General features: G+C 40.3%; 1 long non-coding RNA gene and 1 pseudogene across 1 annotated transcript in view; one reads left to right on the top strand and one right to left on the bottom strand.

Moving 5' to 3' along the window:
- Positions 1 to 749, top strand: part of LOC144217063 (myosin-8-like) — a 29,046-nt pseudogene extending 28,297 nt beyond the window's left edge.
- LOC144217066 (uncharacterized) overlaps positions 1 to 7,726 on the bottom strand; it is a 206,018-nt gene that overhangs the window by 196,753 nt on the left and 1,539 nt on the right. The gene's annotated exons all lie outside the window — the stretch shown is intronic.

Raw genomic sequence — 7,726 nt, forward strand, 5'->3', positions numbered from 1 at the left:
GGCAAATGAGGACACGCTGGAACACCCTCCAGCTTCATTTTTCCTGACTGCTCCCCATTCTTCTAGACACACTGCAGTAGGTAGGAAGCGGGCAGGAAGTTAGGAGCGGGGAGAAAGGAAGGGAGAGGCTCAAATGGTAATAAGTAAAACCAACAGAGACATGCTTCTTCTCAGACCCACTTTTTCCCTTTATCTGTATACCAGAATCAAAATATCTGGCCAAATTTGTTAAGTGAGGTTGTCCCAAAGTTAAATTTGACCTTGCATTTATTTACTTACTACCCTCTGTCAGGGTACATGGCTCTCTTCCCCCTCTACCCAACTCATGCATCACAAACAGACTTCATGTACACATGGGCTTGCCATACCAAGGTTGTGCCTTCCACTTCAAAAGTAGTTCTTCTTTCATTCTTTAGAATGGAAAAAAAAAGTAATTGAAGTTACAAGTTCTGTCCAGATTTTAAGTCAGACATGGCAAATAGACCATAAGAAGGGAATATCTAGGTTGAGGAAATAATCCTGTTGGTGACAAGTGCAATGAGAACCACAAAGTCTCATTCTCACAAGTTTCTCTTTCTTCTTAGGAGGAACAATCCAATGCTAATCTTGCTAAATTCCGCAAGCTGCAGCATGAGCTGGAGGAGGCCGAGGAGCGGGCTGACATTGCCGAGTCCCAGGTCAACAAGCTTCGGGCCAAGAGCCGGGAGGTCCACACAAAAATCAGTGGGGAGTGAACACATCTGCCTGATCCTACCAAGGAGCTGAAGAAATGCACAAAATGTGCCATTCTGGGCCACTTGGCTACGATGTTTATTTTTCTCTTAATGCTGAGTAAATAAAAACTCTAGTAAACTTATAAATTAAACCAAACTGTCATTTTTTTCATTTGCAAAATTATTCACTCCCAGATACAGTTCTCACCTAGCTATTTTTTTTATTTTTTTTTAATGTTTTATTTATTTCTAGGGGAGAGAGATAGAGACAGCGTGAGCAGGGGAGGGTCAGAGAGAGAGGGAGTCACAGACTCTGAAACAGGCTCCAGGCTCTGAGCTGGCAGTCAGCACAGAGCCCGACACGGGGCTCGAACCCACGAACCGCGAGATCATGACCTAAGCGAAAGTCGGACGTTTAACTGACTAAGCCACCCAGGCGCCCCATCACCTAGCTATTTTTTTAAATATGATATATAGCTATGCATTCAATGTTTTGTACCTCCATCAGCACTCATCTGTGTGCCCCCTTGCCCCAAAAAAGTATCTTTTGTTGGACTTCGTTTTATAAAGAATCTCTAGATCGTTACAAATTATTCAGGAAAATACTCCCTAAGGCTGCCTCTACAGACAGGATCCATTCAGTGATCCACTCCACAAGTAGTTACTGAGCATCTACTCTGTGCCAGGCACTATTCTTCCCTCTGTAGGCACAGCAGTGAGCAGAGAGTTCCTGCCCTCTGGGAACTTACATTCTACAAGGACAGAAAGGCAACCAACAAATAAGAAGGCATGTAACATGTCAGACAATAAGTGTTGGTAGGAAATGAAGAAGTAGATGGAGGCGCTATTTTGTAGAGAGTAGGCTTCTCTGGTAAGAAGGCATTAGAGAAGCACCTGGGTGGGTCAGTCGGTTAAGCCTCCAACTTTGGCTCAGGTCACGATCTCAGAGTTCTTGAGTTTGAGCCCCACATCCAGCTCTGCGCTGACAGTGTGGAGCCTGCTTGGGATTCTGTCTCCCTCTCCCTACCCCTTCTGTTCACTCACTCTCTCTCTCCCCCCTTCTCTCTCTGTTAAATTAAAAAAAAAAAAAAAAAAGACATTTGAGCAGAGACCTGCAGGAACCAAGAGAGTTAGCCAAGCTGAGTATGTGAGGTGGAAGTATTTAACAGAAAAGGCACAGGCCCTGAGGAAGGGACTGGTTGGCCTGTCACAGGGGCTGGAGGAGAATGAGCAAGATAAAGAGTTATGACATGAGAGGAACCTGGGGCCAGATCATGCAGGGCCTGAGGGCCTCTCCAAGAACTTGTGTCTTTATTCAGAGTGAGATGTCAAAGCTTTGGAAGCTTTAAAGTAGAGAAGACATATTAACAGACATTTTTTAAAAATTACTCTGGCTGCTGTGTTAAGAAATAGACTGAAGAGTGCAAAGACAGAAGCTGGAAGACCAGTTAGGAGCCTACAGTAAAATAAAAGGTAAAAAACGACAGTGGCTTAGACTGAGAAACAGCACTGGGAAATGATGAGGGTGGAGGATTCTAGATGTATCACGAAGGTGGTGCACATGGATTTTCTGACCAACTGGATGAGTGAAAGCAAAGAAGAAAAAAATTAAGAAAAGAGGGACAAGGGATACAAGGAAAAAGTGATGCAGTGTAAACATCAGGAGTCTAGTCTCTAGAAAGAGGGGAAGCAGCAGGGCAAAGATGGTGATCAAGACCCAGATCTATTCTATGTCCGCCTGCCCTCCCGTGGCACCTACTCACCTACAGCTCCCAGCCCCGTCAGCTTCAACCCTCTACAGCATAGACTGCACAGCCCATGATCTCAAATATGTCTCAAAATTACTAAAAAAGTTTAAAATGTAAAAAATTTTAAAATAAATAAATTTTCTTCAAGAAAATTTTGGATCCAGGAGAAAACCAAAACTACAATCAAGAAAACTTCCAGAAGTAAACATAACAGTAAAGCTTTGTGACCCCAGGTTAGGCAAACATTTCCGAACTACAACACCAAAAGTACAAGCCATGAAAAGGAAAAATTGATAAAGCGTACTTCATCAAAATGTAAAGTTTCTGCTCTTTGAAAACACTGTTTAAGAAAATGAAAAGATAAGCCAAAGACGGAAAGTATTTGCAAATTATATCCCTGATAAATGACTTGTATCCAGAGGATTTAAAGAAGTCTAAAAATTCAATGAAAAGAAAACAGATCACCCAATTTCTAAAGAGGCGAAAGATTTAATACACATTTTACCACCTCGTACCTGTCAGAATGGCAGGCAAGAAACAACTGCTGGCGAGGATGTGGAAAAAAGGGAACCCTCATGCACTGGTGGTTAGGAATGTAAATTAGTGTAGTCACCATGGAAAACAATATGGAGGGTCCTCAAAATTTTTTCAATACAACTATACCATATGATCCAGCACTTCTACTCCTGGGTTTGTACCAGGAAAATTGAAAGCACTAATGTAAAAAGATACATGCATCCCCCGTGTTCAGTATGCCATTATTTACAATAGCCAAAACATGGAAGCAACCTAAGTGTCCTCAGGTAGATGAATGGATAAAGAAGATGTGATACAGACACACACACACGATATAGCTCTATACATATGTGTGTGGATATACATATAGTATACACAACGGACAATTACTCAGGCACAAAAAAGAATGAAATCTTGCCATCTACAACATAAATAGACCTACAAGGTCATTACGCTAAGTGAAATTAGTGACGGAGAGGAAGACAAATGCCATACGATTTCACCTATTTGTGGCATCTAAAAAACAAAACAGATGAACAAACAAAACAGACGCAGACTCCTAAATACAGAAAACAAAGGGGAGGGATGGGAGATGGGTAAAGCAGCTGAAGGGGACTGTGGGGGACAAACCTGCAGTTCTAAGTTAAACAAGACACAAGGATGTAAAGTACGGCACAGGGAATAAAGTCGACAACATTGTACTAACTTTGTGTGGTTACAGATGGTGAGTACAGTTAACCACTGCGAGCATTTAGTACCACACGTAAATGTTGAACAGTATGTTGTACACCTGAACCTAACATAATACTATATACCAACTATACTTCAATTAACAAATAAATTTATTTCATCAAAGACTATATACAGAGGACAAACAGGCACATGAAAAAGTGTTAATTAAACACACTAAGTCATTAGGTAAATAATGATGAGAACATCATGAGATACCACTACACACAATGGCTAAAAGTTCAAGTGTTAGCCACAAACTGGACCTTTCATATCTATTAGTGATAATGTTAAAGACATAATCACTTTGGAATGTAGTTTGGCCCTATGAAGAGAGCCCAAACGTCTATCAACTGATGAACAGATAAAGAGATATGGTATCTCAGAGCCCTGCATCAGACTCTGCGGTCAGCAAGGAGCCCGCTTCGGATCCTCTGTCTCCCTCTTTCCCTCTGTCCTCCCTTATCATATGATGGGGGGAGGTGGAGAGAAGAGAGGAAAACAAACCACAGAGACCCTTAAGGACAGAGAACAAACTGAGGGTTGATGAGGAAGGTGGATGGGGAGATGGGCTAAAAGGGAGATGGGCAAAAGGGCACTTGTTGGGATGAGCATTGGGTGTTATATGTAAGTGATGAATCACTAAATTCTACTCCTGAAACCAAGACTATGCTATATGTTAACTAACTTATATTTAATTTTAAAAACATAGTTTGGCAAGGGTGCCTGGGTGGTTCAGTCAGTTGAGCATTGACTCTGGACTTTGGCTCAGGTCATGATCCCAGGGTCAGAGAATCGAGCTCTGAGTTGGGCTCCGCACGGAGAGTAGACCCTCCTGAAGATTCTCTCTCTCCCTCTCTCTCTCTCTCTCTCCCTCTATTTCTCTCTCTCCCTCCCTCTCTCTATCTCTCCCTCACCCTCTTCTCCCCTCCCCTATTCACACTCTCTCCCTCTTAAAAAACAAATAAATAAATTTTTTAAAAGTTTGGCAGCTTCTTCAAAAGTTTAGAAATAATTCATTTGTTCTGCTTATTTCACACCTCGTTATTTACCCAAAAGAAATATTCACAGCATATTTATTTGTAATAGCCCCAAAACAGAAACAACCCAAATATTCATACACAATTGAATGGAAAAATGAACTGTGGTAAATCCATACAATAGAACATTACTCAGCAATAAAAAAAATAAATTATTAACATACAAAAAAGTGGACGATTCTCCAACTAATTATGCTGAGTAAAGAAGACAATCCCCCCAAAAAAGTATAAACTGTATTATTCCATTTACATAAAATTCTAGAAAATAAAAATTAATCTGTAGTGACTGAAAGCTGACCAGTGGTCACCAGGGGGAGTTACAAAGGAACAGGAAGAAACTTTTCAGGATGACAGACATGTTCATTATCTCAACTCAGATACTGGCATCATAGCATAAACACATGTTAATACACTCTAAATATGTGCTGTAATACGTCAGTTATACCTCCATAAAGCTGTTAAATTTTTCATTGAGGGAAATACTACAATTACAGTGCTTTGGTCAGATAATAATTTGAATACTGTATGTCAAACTTTAACGCCAGAGTTAGAATCTTTGATAGCAAATGTATTAAATCTATTTATCAGTTTGGGGAGAATTAACATACTTACTCTGTTGATTCTTCCAGTTCATGAATGTAATATGTCTCTCCATTTACCTCGATCTGTGATTTCTTTCATTAGTAGTTTTATAGTTTGGGGCATACAGAGTTTTATAGATGTTTTGTTAGATTCACACCTAAATGTTTCTTTTCTTTTTTAACTTTTCTTTTCCTTTCTTTTCTTAAAAATTTTTTAATGTTTATTTTTGAAAGGGGGTGTAGGGGGGCAGAGAGAGAGAGAGGAAGACACAAAATCCGAAGCAGGCTCCAGACTCTAAAGGGTCAGCACAGCGCCAGATGTGAGGCTCAAACCCATGAAACTGAGTTTATGACCTGAGCTGAAGTCAGATGCTTAACCAACTAAGCCACCCAAGCATCCCTCCTTTCTTTTTGCTTTTAAGCAATTGTAAATGGTATTATATTTCTAATTTTGGTATCCATATGTTTGTTACTAGCATATAGCATATAGAATTATATGAAACACTACTGAATTCACTTAGTAGAGGTTTTTTTTATAAATTCCTTGCAGTTTTCTGTATAGACAATCATGTCATCTGGGAAAATGACCTTTTTAAAATGAATCTAAATTAAAATGAAGTCCAAAACTGCATAGTAAATTCGGGGGGAAGAATGTGACTGGGATTCTACCTTAAAAATAAAATGAAAATAAAGCCAAAATCGGAGCCTGGAGCCTGTTTTGGATTCTGTGTCTCCCTCCCTCTCTCTCTCTCTCTGACCCTCCCCCAACTTGTGCACACTCCCTATTTCAAAAATAAATATTTTTTAAATAAGAAAATAAAACCAAAATTACTGAAGTAAGCTTATTTTCTACTATATTTCACAAGATTTAGCTTGTAATCGCAACTCTGCTAATTCTTAGAATAAAGAAGGAATCAGCATTGGAGCTGGGAGAAAAGGGACAGTCCCCAGTCTTACACACTATGGCATCCATTACTTTGAAGTTTTGCAATGCAATCATAAAGAATGTCTTTTTTTTTTTTTTTTTTCAAAAAATATGTAATAGCTTCATCAATATTTTTAAGGGCCTTCCTAATCCTTCGATTCTAAACTCATTCTTGTGAAACACTTACTGGATCGGCTTCACTGTCTATTTTCAGTTCTTCACTTGTTAACTAGTTCAATGCTGCTGAGCTATACTGATCAACGGCTTTGCAAAATTCAAGCAGATTTCTAATACCACTTCCATCAACTTCACTAAATTCTGCAATTTGGGCAAGTTCTGTCATCTTACTTTGCAGTCAGGTTGTTGCACTAATTATTGCATATTTACAACATCTGATGATCAGCACAAGCATTAGTGAACACTTCTGGTTTTCCTATGCACTGTCATTGCTATGCAGACTCCAATAACAGGGACTCCACTATTGCAAACCTTAAAACATCTATAGCCTTTGACCACAAAGTCTATTTTCTAAATTTCATAATTAAAGATGAGCATAAAAATATGTATGTGTACATACACTTACTAGGATACTTCAAGGAGCAAAAAATTAGAGCACACTAAATTCCCAACAATAGAAAACAGGGTAAGTTATGGGACATTCACAGAATGGAATGCTAAGTAACTATTAAAAAATCATGATGGAGGGGGGTGGCTCCTGGGTGGCTCAGTCAGTTAAGTGTCCGACTCTTGATTTCTTCTCAGGTCATGATCTCATGGTTCCTGAGTTCAAGCCCCACATCAGGCTCTGCACTGATAGCAAGGAGGTTGCTTGGGATTCTCTCTCTGCCCCTCCCCAGCTCACATGGGTGCGCTCATGACCACAGTCGCGCATGCTCTCTCTCTCTGTCTCAAAATAAATAAATAAACTAAAAAAAATCATGATGTGGAAGAAGAGTTAGTGCCATGAGAAATTTTTCATCATCTCTTAAATTCTGAAGGCAGGACGCAGAATCACGCCTACAGGCTCATGTCCCAGTTGTGACTGTGCTTAAAAATATTGTGTGTGGGTGTGCCTGGGTGGCTCCGTCACATAAGCCTCTGACTCAACCGTCTCAGCTCAGGTCTTGACCTCAGGGTGGTGAGTTCAAGCCCCACACTGGGCCCCTGCACTGGGCATGAACCCTACTTAAAAAAAAAAAAAAGAGTGTATATATTTACAAACATGGGGAGGGGGGGGAGTGTAAAAAGAATTTAGCCCAAAATTTAGACAAACCAACCCTATGCTAAAATTTTTTTGTTTATTCATTTTAGAGAGACAGAGACACAGACAGTATCAGCGGGGCAGGGGTCAGGGGGAGGAGGGGGAGGCACAGAATCCCAAGCAGGCTCCAGGCTCTGAGCCTTCAGCACACAGTCCCGTGTGCTGCTCAAACTCACAATCCTGAGATCACCACCTACGACCAAGTCAGGCCTG

This window comes from Crocuta crocuta, unplaced genomic scaffold (genome assembly GCF_008692635.1).
Source record: "Crocuta crocuta isolate KB4526 unplaced genomic scaffold, BGI_CrCroc_1.0 scaffold139, whole genome shotgun sequence".
Lineage (NCBI taxonomy): Eukaryota > Metazoa > Chordata > Mammalia > Carnivora > Hyaenidae > Crocuta > Crocuta crocuta.